Here is a 15,306-nt window from a genome sequence, read left to right as displayed (position 1 = left end):
ATGAGAGTACGGCGGCCTCAAGGTTGAGAGACTTCGTGAGGATGAATCCTCCTATCTTTTTGGACTCTAGAATTGGAGAAGATCCCCAAGGGTTCTTGGATGAGATTTACAAAATTGTGGATGCTATGGGAGTATCTTCTAGAGAGAAAGCGGAATTTGCTTCATACCAATTGAAGGAGGTGGCTCAAATTTGGTACACTCAATGGAAGGCAAATAGGCCGGAGGAAGCGGGCCCTCTAGAATGGGAGGAGTTTAAGGAAGCATTCTTGGGTAAGTACTTTCCCCTAGAGAAGAGGGAGTGCAAAATTAAGGAGTTCATTAATCTTAGGCAAGGTAATATGAGTGTGGAGGAGTATGCTTCGAAGTTCTCTATATTGTCTAGGTATGCTCTATCTTTGGTGTCTAACCCTAGAGAGGAGATGAGTAGGTTTGTTACCGGTGTATCCGACTTGGTGAAAGAAGAGTGTCGTACGACAATGCTCTATTTTGACATGAACATATCTAGGCTTGTTGTGTATGCTCAATCTATTGAAGAGTCCAAGATGACTAGGGTGAGGAAAGATTTAAAGAGGAGTAGGTATGAGGATCAGGGATAACCTAGGTTTAAGAAGAGGGCTCCAAATCAAGACTTGTCAAGTGCTCCTAAGGTTAACCATGAAGGAGGTGGTGGTTCTCAAATTGCTAAGCCTACTTGTTCCACTTGTGGAAAGAAGCATTTTGGGAAGTGTCTATCCGGCACTAGTGGTTGCTATGGTTGTGGGAAAAATGATGACAAGGTGAGAGATTGTCCTAATAATGCGTCTAAAGGAAGGAATGCTAGGCAAGCTCCTTATAGTGGTCCTAATGTTGATGGTCAAGCAAGGAATCGTTTCTATGCTCTCCAAACTAACAAGGAAGCAAATCCGGATGAAGGTGCCGGTAAGTCATAATTTCTAGTTTTGTGTTGGTTTAGATGGGTTTCTCCTAAGTGGGGGGTGGTATGTTGAAGGATGAGTTGAGGTGAGTTTGGATATTCTTGTCTCTTTCTTCTATTCCTAATCGAGCTTGAGTCATAGAATTGTAGAAGCATGATGCATGGTTTTTGGAGTCTTGTGTGGAAAAGAATGAATTTGTATATTCTCCTTATAATGATGCATGTTTTAAATTGAAATCTTGATTTAAATAAGAAAATGAAGTTCATGATTTTTGTTCTCCTTATATGCATAAAATGGTGAGTTGCAAAAAAAATAATTTTTTTTTTGTTAGAGTTGATTAGTTGAGCATGCTTAAGTGTATTCTTGATGTGGCATAATTTTGATTTAATGAGATAATTGCATATTGTGTTCTTTGATGTTGTTATGAGCGTGAGGTACTATGGAGAAAGGAGTTCCTCCAAATAAATGAGAAATGGAAAAATGTTTGAGGCATGTTCAGTTGTAGGTGTGATTCCTACTTCCATGAATTTGAATGAAGTGGTGTTGTAATGGCTTGTTATGTGGAGTTGATGTTTCCTCCTTGATAAGTGCTTTCATATTGATATTGTATGATTGTTGTGCGCTGCTAGTCTAGAGTCATTGCCCTTAATGTTTTAAAGTGTCAATCGAGGTCGAATGTTCCCAAGTGGGGGATATTGTAACGCCCATCAAAATAAACTAGGAAGAACTAGAGCTTCACATGTGTTTTGATGGAGTATGGTTGTCCCGAGTCAGGTTTAAAAGAGTTTCATGAGTCAATGTCAAGGCACGTGCTAAACTCTATGTTAAAAAGGTGTTTTTAAATGATGGTTTAAGGAAGAGGCATGTGCCAAACCAAGGGGACAAGGTTTGCTCAACATTGGCCAAGCTACTGCCCCACGACGACGGACCACTTCACGGCCAGTGGTCATGACCACGGCTCATAAAAGTGGCCGTGAAGGTCACCTGGTGGCAAAGCTTGCAAGCCCTTTTAGCCAAGCCACTGCCTCCAAGTTTACGAGCATCACCACGACTTGTGGTGTTGACCACGGATCGTGGAAGCTTCCGTGAACTTGACTTGGCCTTGAAGGGCTTGGCAAGTGAGGGAGGCTCACTGCCTCAAGGACCACGGGCACCACCACGAGCCGTGGTGCCCCTCACGACCCGTTTAGTTGGTTGTGGTCCCTGACGGGCTGCCTCAAGAGACGGGTTTTTAAGTAATTTCATTTTAATTGTTTATTATGTTGTGTTGATTTTAAATGGTTTATATGATAAATATATATCGTTTTAAGTCTTTTAACAAGTCATTTACTCTCTTTTCCCAAATCAAATCCCAAAGTTCTTCTCTCTCAATATTTCTCTCTCAACTCAAGGAAGAAGGAGATGTGGAACCCAGGGTTTTAGATTTCAATCTTTCTTCATCAAATTTTTGTGGGATTCATCAAGTCTAAGGTATGGTGACCCTTGATCCTTGATTATCCTTTCTTTCAAAGAGTCTATTCTAAGGGGTTTCAAAAGTCTTCAAAGAACAAAAGGCCTTATTTCTATTCTAAGCATGGGTTCGTTGATAAATTGTTTCCAAAAGCATTATATTGGTGAATTAAAGTAGAATTGATGATTTTATATGAACTTTCTTCAAGAACCCATATTTTCACTAAAACCCTAAATTTGTTATGAAATGGATCTATTTCTATAAATTCAAAGTTGATGGAATTATGTGTAAAGTGAATTGTATTGATATCTCTTGTGTTGTTTAAATGTTTATTTATGATTAATTGTTGATAATGGATGAATTAAGGGTGCTTAGCCTTATGGGTGAAGTATTGATGATTTTTGCTATGGATTTGGATTATGGTAAGCAAGCTTGAACTCTCTTTATAGAATTGATTGTTGTTGGTAGGTTGAACCCACCTTTGGTGGAAGTGTTATATCTTATTCTTGTGTGGTATTATTGGAAATTGAGGCCATGAAGGGCAATATATGAGTGTTATTATATTGTTGTATTGTTATATATATAAATGAGGCTATATGTAAAATCCTATATGAATTTATATGTAAAGTTTTATGTGAAGCTACATGTGTGAAGGTACGATGTGAATTAGTTTATGTGATCTTGTGATGATCCTATGCAAAGTGGATAGCATTGTGATCTAAAGTAGGTTTTTTCTCATGATGTATATATGAGATGATGTTGTATTATGAAGTATCCTTAAATGAGAATGTTATGACTTGGTTGGTAGGCTAAATGTCTCTCTTTGTTACTTAAAGTCTTGAACGCATGAATGTGTGAAGTGGGATAGAACTAAGAAATGGTGTCCTTTCCATTAATGGTAAAAAGAGGACTCTTAGACTATGTCTAGATTAGGCTATACCTTGCATGGTACCCTTTTCATGAGTAAGTCTAGGTTCCTATATGAGAATGTATAACCTTAAAGGATGGGCCTTAGGGCGATGTTCCCTTCTTGAGTGAAATGATAGACTTAGAGATGGATGGAGCCGGAACGGTATGAAAATCCTTATCTAAGAAAGTCAAATGAGCTATTCTTATGAACCTAGATTGTCTATGACTAAGAAATGGGGCCTTTCTTGGGAAGAGGTGCTATGAGTTGGTTGAACTAGAAAAGGAACCCTCTCTAGTACATATGTGATTGAATACTCTACGGAAACCAAGGCTAAGCACCAAGTTGATGTGGTTAGGATGGTGGCGTAGTTGAGGATGAGATTAGGCTCAATGAACATCCTTGGACATCTCTTAAACCATGTGCCAACATGGGTTGCTTTTAGTTCTACCCTTGGCAAATAGAACAACCTCCACGAAGTAGGATAGACTCCGAATTCCATACCTTGCTACTGTGGTCTATGTCGGTTAACACCTATTTCCATCATGTGGGATGAGCACTCTAGTATTGGATAAGTTCTACAACGTGTAGGTAGTAGTATGGGATGCTATCTACACATGGCACGAGTAGGCTTAAAAGATGCTAAAGTGAGTTCCCTAAGCTTTAGGGCTATTATGTGATTGTCCCCTATATGTCTGTGTCTTTTAAATGGTTTTATAAAGAATGTTGACTTAGTGATTTATAATGTTATGATAAAACCCTTGTCTATGGTAACTCTTACGAACACTTAGGTGTATATGAAGATGTTGTATGGGCGGTCACTTCATTATTCACTTAAGTGTGGCTTAGGGTGAAGTCAGAAAGAGGCTTAAATGGTAATAAAGGAATTACTTTACTATCTTGTTTAAGTATTGTGCACTTGAATTAATTGAGTTGTAAATGATGTGAATATGGTCTGAATTGTGAATGGTTACTTGAAATGTGGGTTAATGCTTGTGGTTGTAAAGGTTTGTTAAAGAAGGTCTTAAAAGCATACATTCCTTGTAAAGGTCTGTTGTTCATGTTATCTTGCATGGTCATCATACTTAGTACTTATTGTACTAACTCCATATTTTTCTATTGTTATAAGTGTAGGTGGTGGGAAGATAGGAGATCTTTTGAGGAAGCTTGGGATATTGACTCTTCTTAAGAAGCTTGGAATGTCCTCATATATTCGAGGACATAGTTGTTATCTTTCTAGTATTTCCACTTAGACATTGTATAAGACTTATTTTTTTCTATTGATGTAAAGGGCCGTGTCCCTAAAATGTTCTATTAGTGTCTAAGATGGTACATGAGACTTAGAAATTCTACTTCTATACATTTGAAAGACTTTATGAGTATTTTGGATCTGTTTTTAAAAAGTTTTCTTATTCCTTACGGTTTTTATTACCGAATGCGATGAATGAATGCTAAGGCTTGTATAAGACCTCCGAGAGGTCGAATACGCATGTAACGGCTAGGGGGTGCTCTCGGGTCGTTACAGTAGTATGGGATGATTTTCATGCATTGCACAAGTGTGTCTTGAGGTTACTTAGAAGTATGGTGCCCTTATGGTAGAATGACTTATGACTTAACCATGCACTTAGACTATGATTAAGAAGACCAAAAAGGGATATTTGGCTTGGGTAGTATTATGAGATGCTATTCTTTCTTTGCACTTGTATGCTTTTAAGGTTACTTGAGAATGGTGCTATTATGGTGGAGATGACCAAGGGTCAATTATGATTATAAGATTATAACTTACATATGCTCATTAATTATGTCTTATGTTGACTTATGTTTATATGGTGCTTATGTTTGACATTATGCTATAACTATGATGATTATGTTATGACTATGTTATTATTTCTTATGCTTATGACTTATGTTGACTAACCATTTGAGATGCTCTTATCTTGTATGCTAGCTTTCATACTTGGTACATTTTGTACTAATGCATATTGCCTACATTCTAACCAAATGTAGGGTCTTGGAGATTTGGGTTGCTTTGGAGGCTAGGTTTCTAAGGTGTTAGAAAACTTGAAGATTTGGTAAGTCCACATAGCTTCGAGGACGGATTTATATTTCCCTTATGCCATTTTCATAGGTTTTAAACTTTGTATGGGTTGCGTCACTTTTATTCATGAGTTTAAGTAGATGGTTTGAGAGAAAGGTTTAGTAAAGTCTTCCGCTTGCTTTATCAAATGTCTTCGATTGTAAAAGTTTTAAATTTTCCCGTATTTAATATTTATCTGATGTTCGGGATATGCTAAGGGGTTGTACGTGACCCCCTCGTTGCAACACCCCGTAAATTGGTGAGATCAATAGCCTTTGGAAAGAGTTTTGGAGTGTTGTATGAGGGTTAAAATCAAAAGAAATGGTTTTTGTACTTAGAGTAGGGGTTTTAGGGGTTAAGCATCCGTGTACGACTCCCCAAGGACCAACCAAAGGGGACCTTGAAGAGGAACCCAAAACAGTACCTAAATCTGGAAAATTGTGTGACCTACGGTTCCCATCTACTGGGCGTAGATTGACCCACGCCCCGTAGGTGGGGGTTCATGGTTCAAGGTCTGGAAGAGCCCTGCAGCATCATGCCTCAGTCCCTAACAACGGAGGCCAAACGACGGCTAGTAGCTCCACCTACGGAGGGGCGTAGGTACTGCCAGTTTTAGCTGGTTTAGTTTTAGTTAGGTTTTAAAGATTTAAGTTAGTTAATTAATTAAGGGCTTAGGGCGTCCATTAAATGGTTAAATAACGACCAATAAATACCTAATCAGACCCTAAAACTAAGTTATTGTCTCATTCATCGTAGAACCCCCAAATTAGTCTCAAGAAATTCTCTCTCTAGAAGACGAAGAAGAAGAAGAAGAAAAAGAAGAAGAGGGGCAGCAACTAGGTCGAATTCATGATGGATTTAAGCTTTCTTTTGGGATTTGATTAAAGGTTTGTTAAGCTTAGTCATCTATGATTCTTCCACCCATAGAGCTGCCTTAGTAATCCACCAATTATGGATCAAAAACCTAATTTAGCTAGGGTTGTTCTTACATTGTCGGTAGGGATTGGGTATGATTCCAATCTAGTGGATAATACCTAATTATATTAGCTTTGTTTATTGATATTATGATAAATTCGTCTGACTTATATGGTAAACCCTAATCTAAATTGATGAATGTGATCTTTGTGGGTTTATTCCATTAGAGGTAGGTTCTAAGGTGATCTTCCTCAATCAATGTCTTGTATACTAATTGATCAAAGCTAAGATCATATAATCATGAATTGTACTAGACTTGATTGAATAGGAAGGATCTTGACATGTAAAGTTAGAATTGAACCTTTATGATGAATTATGACTAAAATCACCTAATAATGAAGGATGTGACTGAAATACCTTGAAATCTAGGTATAATTATAAGATCAAGATTTCCTTAAGTATAAAGCATGAAGTCATGTATGTTGATCACTAGGGATTTGAGAGTAAAGCTAATGTGATGAGCTAGATATGCTAAGGCTTTGAGAGTAAGGTATAAAAGAGAATAGAAGTCTAATAGGTAGGATTTTGGTGAAAGGCTTATACTCGCCTAGCCTACCTAATAAATGCTTGAATATGTCAAGTGATAGATTCACTTGAGTCATGAGGATACCAATGTCTAATGTAGAATTCTAGATATGGTATTATGCATCAATATAGCATGACATGAAATGGTCTCTCACATAGAATCATTCTAGGTTGACTAAGAACCTAAAATAAATCAAAGCATGTCAGTCTAGAATAGCTTGAAGTTGTGACATAGGTTCCTTTCATGATTAGGTTGGCTTAGTAGAATAAGACTAAGATTGATATCTTGGGATGGAGGATCTATACTATCCTAAGGTATAACTTGACTTGGCATTGATAGGGTGCCTTCATGTGTAGCTTGATTTGCTAAAACAAGACCATCTCATGGTAACTGAGGGTTGAGGAATTATGCTCTCCTAAGGTTAACTTTAATTATCACTGGTAGGATGCTTTTCATGGTAGTTTGACTTAGTAGTAGTCATGGTAGCCTAGGATTGAGGATCTATACTCTCCTATGGATAGCTTGAACTACCATTGAAGAATGCATTTCATGGTAGCTTGATTTGGTTTGGCCAAGACCACTTCATGGTAGCTTTAGGATTGAGGCAATATACTATGCTAATGGTAGTTCAACTAGAAATAGTCCTGGTACCTTGACTAAAAATAGGCATTGTAGCTTGAATAGAAATAGTCATGGTAGCTTGAGTTAGTAGTACTCACGGTAGCTTGGGATTGAGAATCATACTCTCCTAAGGATAGCTTAAATTAGCATCTTGGTGTGCTTATATGGTTAGCTTGAGTTAGTAGCACTCATGGTAACTTGGGATTGAGATTCATACTCTCCTAAGGATATCTTGCAATAACATCATAGGATTTATTGCACGGTAGCTAAGATGGGACACATATACCCTTCCTTGTATAGCTTGGACTACTTTGATAGTTTCTCTCCCTGGTAGCTTGACTTAGCATAGTAAGGTCATGTTAGATAGATTATTAGCTTGGTCTAGCCTAGTATGGTGCTATTCCTTGGTATCCTTGAATTGATGTATTGTGCTCATTCATGTGTGATGACTTGCCTAGTACTAAATAGAGAAGTACCTTATATGAATAAAGGAAAATAGTCAAGAGGGACAAGTTCCCAACTACTTAACATTCATGGTAGTCTAAAGGAGTACCTACTGTGGGAAGTAGTATGGGATGATATCCATACATGGCACAAGTATGACTTGCGGCTACTTATGAAGGGTTCTCTTATGTAGTATGACTTAGCTTGGGTTGTTGCCATAAGTTGTTTTCCAAGATTTGATTTGCTAAGGTGATAGATCCCTTGTCTTTATTATGTAAGCTAATAATTAAGACCAAAGGAAAATGAATATGACTAAGATGACCTCAAGGTTATGCTTAGTGTGAAGGGTCGTATGGGATGATTTTCATGCATTGCACAAGTGTATATTGAGGTTACTTAGAAGTATGGTGCCCTTATGGTAGAAAGAATTATGACTTAACAATTCATTTACACTATGATTAAGATGACCAAAAAGGGATACTTGGCTTGGGTAGTATTATGGGACGTTATTCTTGCTTTAAACTTGTATGCTTTTAAGGTTACTTAAGAATGGTGCTATTATGGTATAGATGACCAAGGGTCAATTATGTTTATAAGATTATAACTTATCTCTTATGCTCATTAATTATGTCTTATGTTGACTTATGTTTATATGGTGCTTATGTTTGAGATTATGCTTTAACTATGATGATTATGTTATGACTATGTTATTATCTCTTATGCTTATGTCTTATGTTGACTAACCATTTGAGATGCTCTTATGTTGTATGCTAGCTTTCATACTTGGTACATTTTGTACTAATGCATATTGCCTACATTCTAACCAAATGTAGCGCCTTGGAGATTTGGGTTGCTTTGGAAACTAGGTTTCTAAGGTGCAAGAAGACTTAAAGATTTGGTAAGTCCTCATATCTTCGAGGACGGACCTATATTTCCCTTATGTTATTTTCTTGTGTTTTAAACTTTGAATGGGTTGCGTCCCAAGACTTTTATTCATGAGTTTAAGTAGATGGTTTGAGAGAAAAGTTTAGTAAAGTCTTTCGCTTGCTTTATCAAATGTCTTCGATTGTAAAAGTTTTAAATTTTCCCATATTTACTATTTACCTTATGTTCAGGATATGCTAAGGGGTTGTATGTAACCCCCACGTTGTAACACCGCATAAATTAGTGAGATATAGAGCCTTTGGAAAGAGTTTTGGAGTGCCATATTCGGGTTAAAATCAAAAGAAATGGTTCTTGTACTTAGAATAGGGGTTTTAGGGTTTAAACATCCGGGTACAACTCCACAAGGACCAACCAAAGGGGCCCTTCAAGAGTACCCCAAAACAGTACCTAAATCTGGAAAATTGTGTGACCTACATTTGCAATCTTCTGGGCGTAGATTGACCCACGCCCCGTAGGTGCGGGTTAATGGTTCAAGGCCTGCAAGAGCCCTGCAACATCATGCCTCAGTCCCTAACCACAGAAGCTGAACGACGGCCAGTAGCTCCACCTACGGTCCGTAGCTGGAGGGGCGTAGGTACTGCCAGTTTTAGCTCGTTTAGTTTTAGTTAGGTTTTTAGGATTCAAGTTAGTTAATTAAATAAGGGGTTAGGACCAACAAAAGGGGACCTTGAAGAGGACCCCAAAACAGTACCTAAATCTAGAAAATTGTGTGACCTACGGTTGTAATCCACTGGGCGTCGATTGACCCACGACCATAGGTGGGGGTTCGTGGTTCAAGGCCTGCAAGAGCCCTGCAACATCATGCCTCAGTCCCTAACCACGGAGTCCAAACGACGGCCACTAGCTCCACCTACGGTCCGTAGGTTGAGGGGCGTAGGTACTGCCAGTTTTAGCTGGTTTAGTTTTAGTTAGGTTTTTAGGATTTAAGTTAGTTAATTAATTAAGGGCTTAGGGGGTCCGTTAAGTAGTTAAATAACCACCTATAAATGCATAATAAGACCCTAAAACTAAGTCATTGTCTCATTCATCTTAGAATCCCCAAATTAGTCTTAACAAATTATCTCTCTAAAAAAAGAAGAAGAGGAGGAGGGGCAGCAACTAGGTCGAATTCACGATGGATTCAAGCTTTCCTTAGGGATTTGATTAAAGGTATGTTAAGCTTAGTCATCTATGATTTCTTCCACCCATAGAGCAGCCTTAGTAATCCACCAATTATGGATCAAAAACCCAATTTAGCTAGGGTTGTTCTTACATTGTTAGTAGGACTTGTGTATGATTCCAATCTAGTGGATAATACCTAATTATAATTGATTTATCTTTGTTTATTGAAATTATGATGAATTCGTGTGATTTATATGGTAAACCCTAATCTAAATTCATGAATGTGATCTTTGTGGGTTTAAGCCATTAGAAGCAAAGTTGAAGGTTCTAAGGTGATCTTCTTAAATCAATGTCTTGTATACTAATTGATCAAAGTTAAGATCATCTAATCATGAATTGAACTAGACTTGATTGAATAGGAAGGATCTTGACATGTAAAGTTAGATTTGAACCTTTATGATGAATTATGACTAGAATCACCTAATAATGAAGGATGTGATTGAAATACCTTGAAATCTAGGTATAATTTTAAGATCAAGATTTCCTTCAATATAAGGCATGAAGTCATGTATGTTGATCATAAGGGTTTTGAGAATAAAACTAATGTGGTGATCTAGATATGCTAAGGCTTTGAGAGTAAAGTCTAAAAGAGAATAGAAGTCTAATAGGTAGGATTTTTGTGAAAGTCTACCTAATAAATGCTTGAATATGTCATGTGATAGATTCACTTGAGTCATGAGGATACCAATGTCTAATGTAGAATTCTAGATATCGTATTCTGCATGAATATAGAATGACATGAAATAGTCTCTCACATAGAATGATTCTAGGTTGACTAAGAACCTAAAATGAATCAAAGCATGTCAGTCTAGAATAGCTTGAAGTTGTGAAATAGGTTCCCTTTAGGAATAGCTTGGATTAGTAGAATAAGACCAAGATTGATAGCTTGGGATGGAGGATCTATACAGTCCTAAGGTATAGCTTGACTTGGCATTGTTAGGGTGCCTTCGTGTGTAGCTTGATTTGGTAAAACAAGACCATCTCATGGTAACTTAGGTGTAACGACCCGAGAGCACCCCCTAGTCGTTACCGGCGTATTCTACCTCGAAGTGGTCTTATACAATCCCTTAGAATTCATCATAACATGTATCACAGAATAAAATCACGGAAAATTTAAAACTTTTACATTGGAAGTTCAACTTCACTTCATAAATGAAAAATAGAATCTAACTTCGTCACAATGCACCATCTAGACATAGAAGTATCGAAAATGGGACTTAGCCCTTACTTGAATAAGAAGTCTTGAAATAGGGAAGTACAACAATGTCTTTCAACATAAGCAACGAACTAAACATAGAAGCTAGATCATAGGGTCTTGTCCTCGGACTTGAGGACTCACCAACTTGGGGAAACAACTCCAAGTGTCTTGAGAAGTAAGCTTGATTCCTCAACGGCCCGAACCTAAATGTTTGGGGAAAAGGGAGAAAATATTGGTTAGTACAACACACGTACTAAGTATGGCTACTATGCATAAAAACCATTGAAACATGCATAAAAGGAAATTTTATTCAAAACATGCTTTTTGCCAAGTAAATCCAGCATGCACACAAATTAAGTATCGTAGTCCAAACCAACATAATATTATCCCAACATGTAGAGAGCCCAAGCAATACTAGTGCAATGCAAAGAATAGAGCCCCATAACCCTATTCAACGCCAAGTATAACATTAAGCAACCTACTTCATGCATATATTCATAAGATCATATTTCATCATAACTTACCATATTCATAATGATCATACATAACATAGATTCAACATACATAAGTCATAATCATCATAATCATAAGATAACACTACTACAACCATCTCTTAGGATCCCACAAGTGCAATGTGAAAGAGAAGTCCCATACCCTCCTTTACACTATGTAGAAACCCTTAAGAAAGCCCTAGTAAGAGTTCACACCTTTCATACCTTCATTTACTTTTACATTAGAGAAATACTGCAATAACCGACATAGACCATGAGAGCTACATGGAATCTGGTGTTCTACTCCCACACCCAAAAGAGAGGGTGAACACTTGCCTAAGGTGTAACCATTCGTACATAGCTATCTAGGTGGATCCACTAAGCTAGAGTCCTATGTTGGCACATAGTTAAGGGTCAAGGAGATTGCTTCTAGAAACTCTAACTTACTAAACGTGGGGGTTTCCATCTCATGAGACAACACATACCGTAGGTAATCCGGACTTACTAAACGTGAGGAAACCCATGTGGGGAGCCGGACTTACTAAACGTGAGACACCCATCTCAATTACATGCCCTTTTGGTGCTAAGCATTTTATTCCCTTTTGTAATCATCTTTAGTTAGCACATAAGTTCCCATTAGCCTTTAATAGACCCTTATGTAGACATCTTACCATAATAGCTCATATGTGTTCATAAGTGAGTAACAATCCTTTCACTTTAGAGACACTTAGCAAGTGAGTAAACCTTTCACTTTACATTACACTAAAATCATGAGAACTACCTTTCAATCATATAGCAATCATACCATAATATACATACATACTTCATAGATAATTCAAGTGTAGAGGGTTAAGGATGAGGAAATTAGGTCATCAACACCACAATAACACATTAGGTATAGCGTCATTACAATTTAAGTAATTCACCTTTCATACTTGAGTTCAAAGAAGAACCAACCTTCATACCTTCTTGCCCTTCGTGGGACTTCCATACTTCAATTACCAAGCAATTCATAACCAATACATAATACAAGGTAATTCATGAAGTAATAACATAATCAACATCAATATAAGCAATTGACATATTCCCTTCATAGCCTTCAAGGCTTCATTCAAAGTCTCAACCCTAATTTCATAGAAATTATACATAACCTAGGGTAGAATCATCATACAAACATGAATTACATAACATCACATTCAATTCATAGCCTTCAATCAATATCTAACACAAACTAAGGTTAGAATTAGGAAAAGAGGGAGAAACATGGGTCTCATGGCGAATTCTTCAAGAAACCACCAATACAACATAAATTCATCCATAATTGTTCATATAACATCAATCAAAGTCAGTTTATAACATCAATTTCACTTTAGAAAGAAGACCCGCGTTTTTGGATTGAAACCTAGAAATTGGATATTTTGAAATTCATCTTGAAAGGGCCTCTTGAGGAAAGGAATCCCAAGAGTGATAAGAAATCATACCTTATTGACGAATTAACCACGAAAATTCAAGTTGAAACCTTGGAGAGTTGGTCTTCTTCTTGAAGTTCCAATCTTCTTCAATGGAGTTCTTGAGAAGAGAGAGAGAGTAGAGAGAAGGAGGAACTTTAGGTTAGGCCTTTGGGGTTTTGTGTTTATGTGATAAAAGTAAGGTAAATTGACTTAAAAATCATTATATACACATCCCATAAGGTACCCTAAATACCCCTCGCTTAAATGGACTCTTTAATGAAGTAAAAATAGATTTCTGAAATTCTGCATTTTCATCGCGGAACAAGTCCGCGATGCGGAACTGTTCCCTGAAGATATTTGGAATTAAATTTTGAGACACTAGAGTCCGCAACACGACCGCATCGCAAACTGACTTTTTGCTCCTTGGGGGAGCAAGTGAGCGACGCGCTTTCATTCCCTCTATGCACAACTTGCAAGTTGCCTTAGCAGCTTGCTTGGCCAAGGTTGGGGTCCTCCTCGGGGCCCCTTAGTGTGGTCCCAGGGAGTCATATTCAAACATTTTGACCCTACAAATATATATTTACCTATTTTAAACCTTTTAACCAGATTATACCATCATACGATACTCCCAAACCTGCCCAAAACCTAAGGACACAATAAACACATTCTTCTCTAGTTTCCGACGTCGTGGTCGTTTCTTGACGTTTAGACTTTTAATCTTTCAAACCAAGTCAGTTATATTAGTTTAGGTTTATAAACATCATTTTAACTATTTTTAAGTCATTATTCATAAGGTGAGGCTCTAACTTAAGTCATAGAATTTTTGGGGTGTTACATTAGGATTGAGGAATTATGCTCTCCAAAGGTTAACTTGAATTAGCACTGGTAGGATGCTTTTCATGGTAGATTGATTTATTAGTAGTCATGGTAGCCTAGAATTGAGGATTTATACTCTCCTATGGATAGCTTGAACTACCATTGAAGAATGCATTTCATGGTAGCTTGATTTGGTTTGGCCAAGACCACTTCATGGTAGCTTTAGGATTGAGGCAATATACTCTACTAATGGTAGTTTGACTAGAAATAGTCATGGTACCTTGACAAAAAATAGGCATTGTATCTTGATTAGAAATAATCATGGTAGCTTGAGTTAGTAGTACTCATGGTAGCCTGGGATTGAGAATCATACTCTCCTAAGGATAGCTTACATTAGCATCTTGGTGTGCTTGTACGGCTATCTTGAGTTATTAGTACCCATGGTAGCTTGGGATTGAGATTCATACTCTCCTAAGGATATCATTCAAAAACATCATCAGATTTATTGCGCGGCAGCATAGATGGGACACTTATACCCTTCCCTGTATAGCTTCGACTAGTATATGATAGTTTGTCTCCCTGGTAGCTTGACTTAGCATAGTAACGTCATGTTAGCTAGATTATTAGCTTGGTCTAGCCTAGTAGGGTGTCATTCCTTGGTATCCTTGAATTGATGTATTATGCTCATTCATGTGTGATGACTTGCCTAGTACTAAATAGAGAAGTATCTTATATGAATAAAGGAAAATAGTCAAGAGGGACAAGTTCCCAACTAGTGAACATTCGTGGTAGTCTAAAGGAGTACTTACTGTTGGTGGTAGTATGGGATGATATCCAGACATGGCATAAGTACAACTTGGGGCTATTTGTGAAGGGTTATCTTATGTAGTATGACTTAGCTTGGGTTGTTGCCATAAGTTGTCTACCATGATATAATTCACTAAGGTGATAGATCCCTTGTCATTACGAAGTAAGCTAATAATTAAGACCAAAGGAGGGTGAATATGACTAGGGTGACTTCAAGGTTATGCTTAGTGTGAAGGGTAGTATGGGATGAGTTTCAAGTATTGCACAAGTCGTTCTTGAGGTTACTTAGAAGTATGGTGCCCTTATGGCAAAAAGACTTATGACTTAACCATGCACTTAGACTATGATTAAGATAACCAAAAAGGGATACTTGGCTTGGGTATTATTATGGGACGCTATTCTTGCTTTGCACTTGTATGCTTTTAAGGTTACTTGAGAATGGTGCTATTATGTTATAGATGACCAAGGGTCAATTATGTTTATAAGATTATAATTATCTCCTATGCTCATTAATTATGCCTTA

This window comes from Solanum stenotomum, chromosome 5 (genome assembly GCF_019186545.1).
Source record: "Solanum stenotomum isolate F172 chromosome 5, ASM1918654v1, whole genome shotgun sequence".
NCBI lineage: Eukaryota > Viridiplantae > Streptophyta > Magnoliopsida > Solanales > Solanaceae > Solanum > Solanum stenotomum.
The sequence above is the reverse complement of the archived record's forward strand: the minus strand, read 5'-3'. Positions refer to the sequence as shown.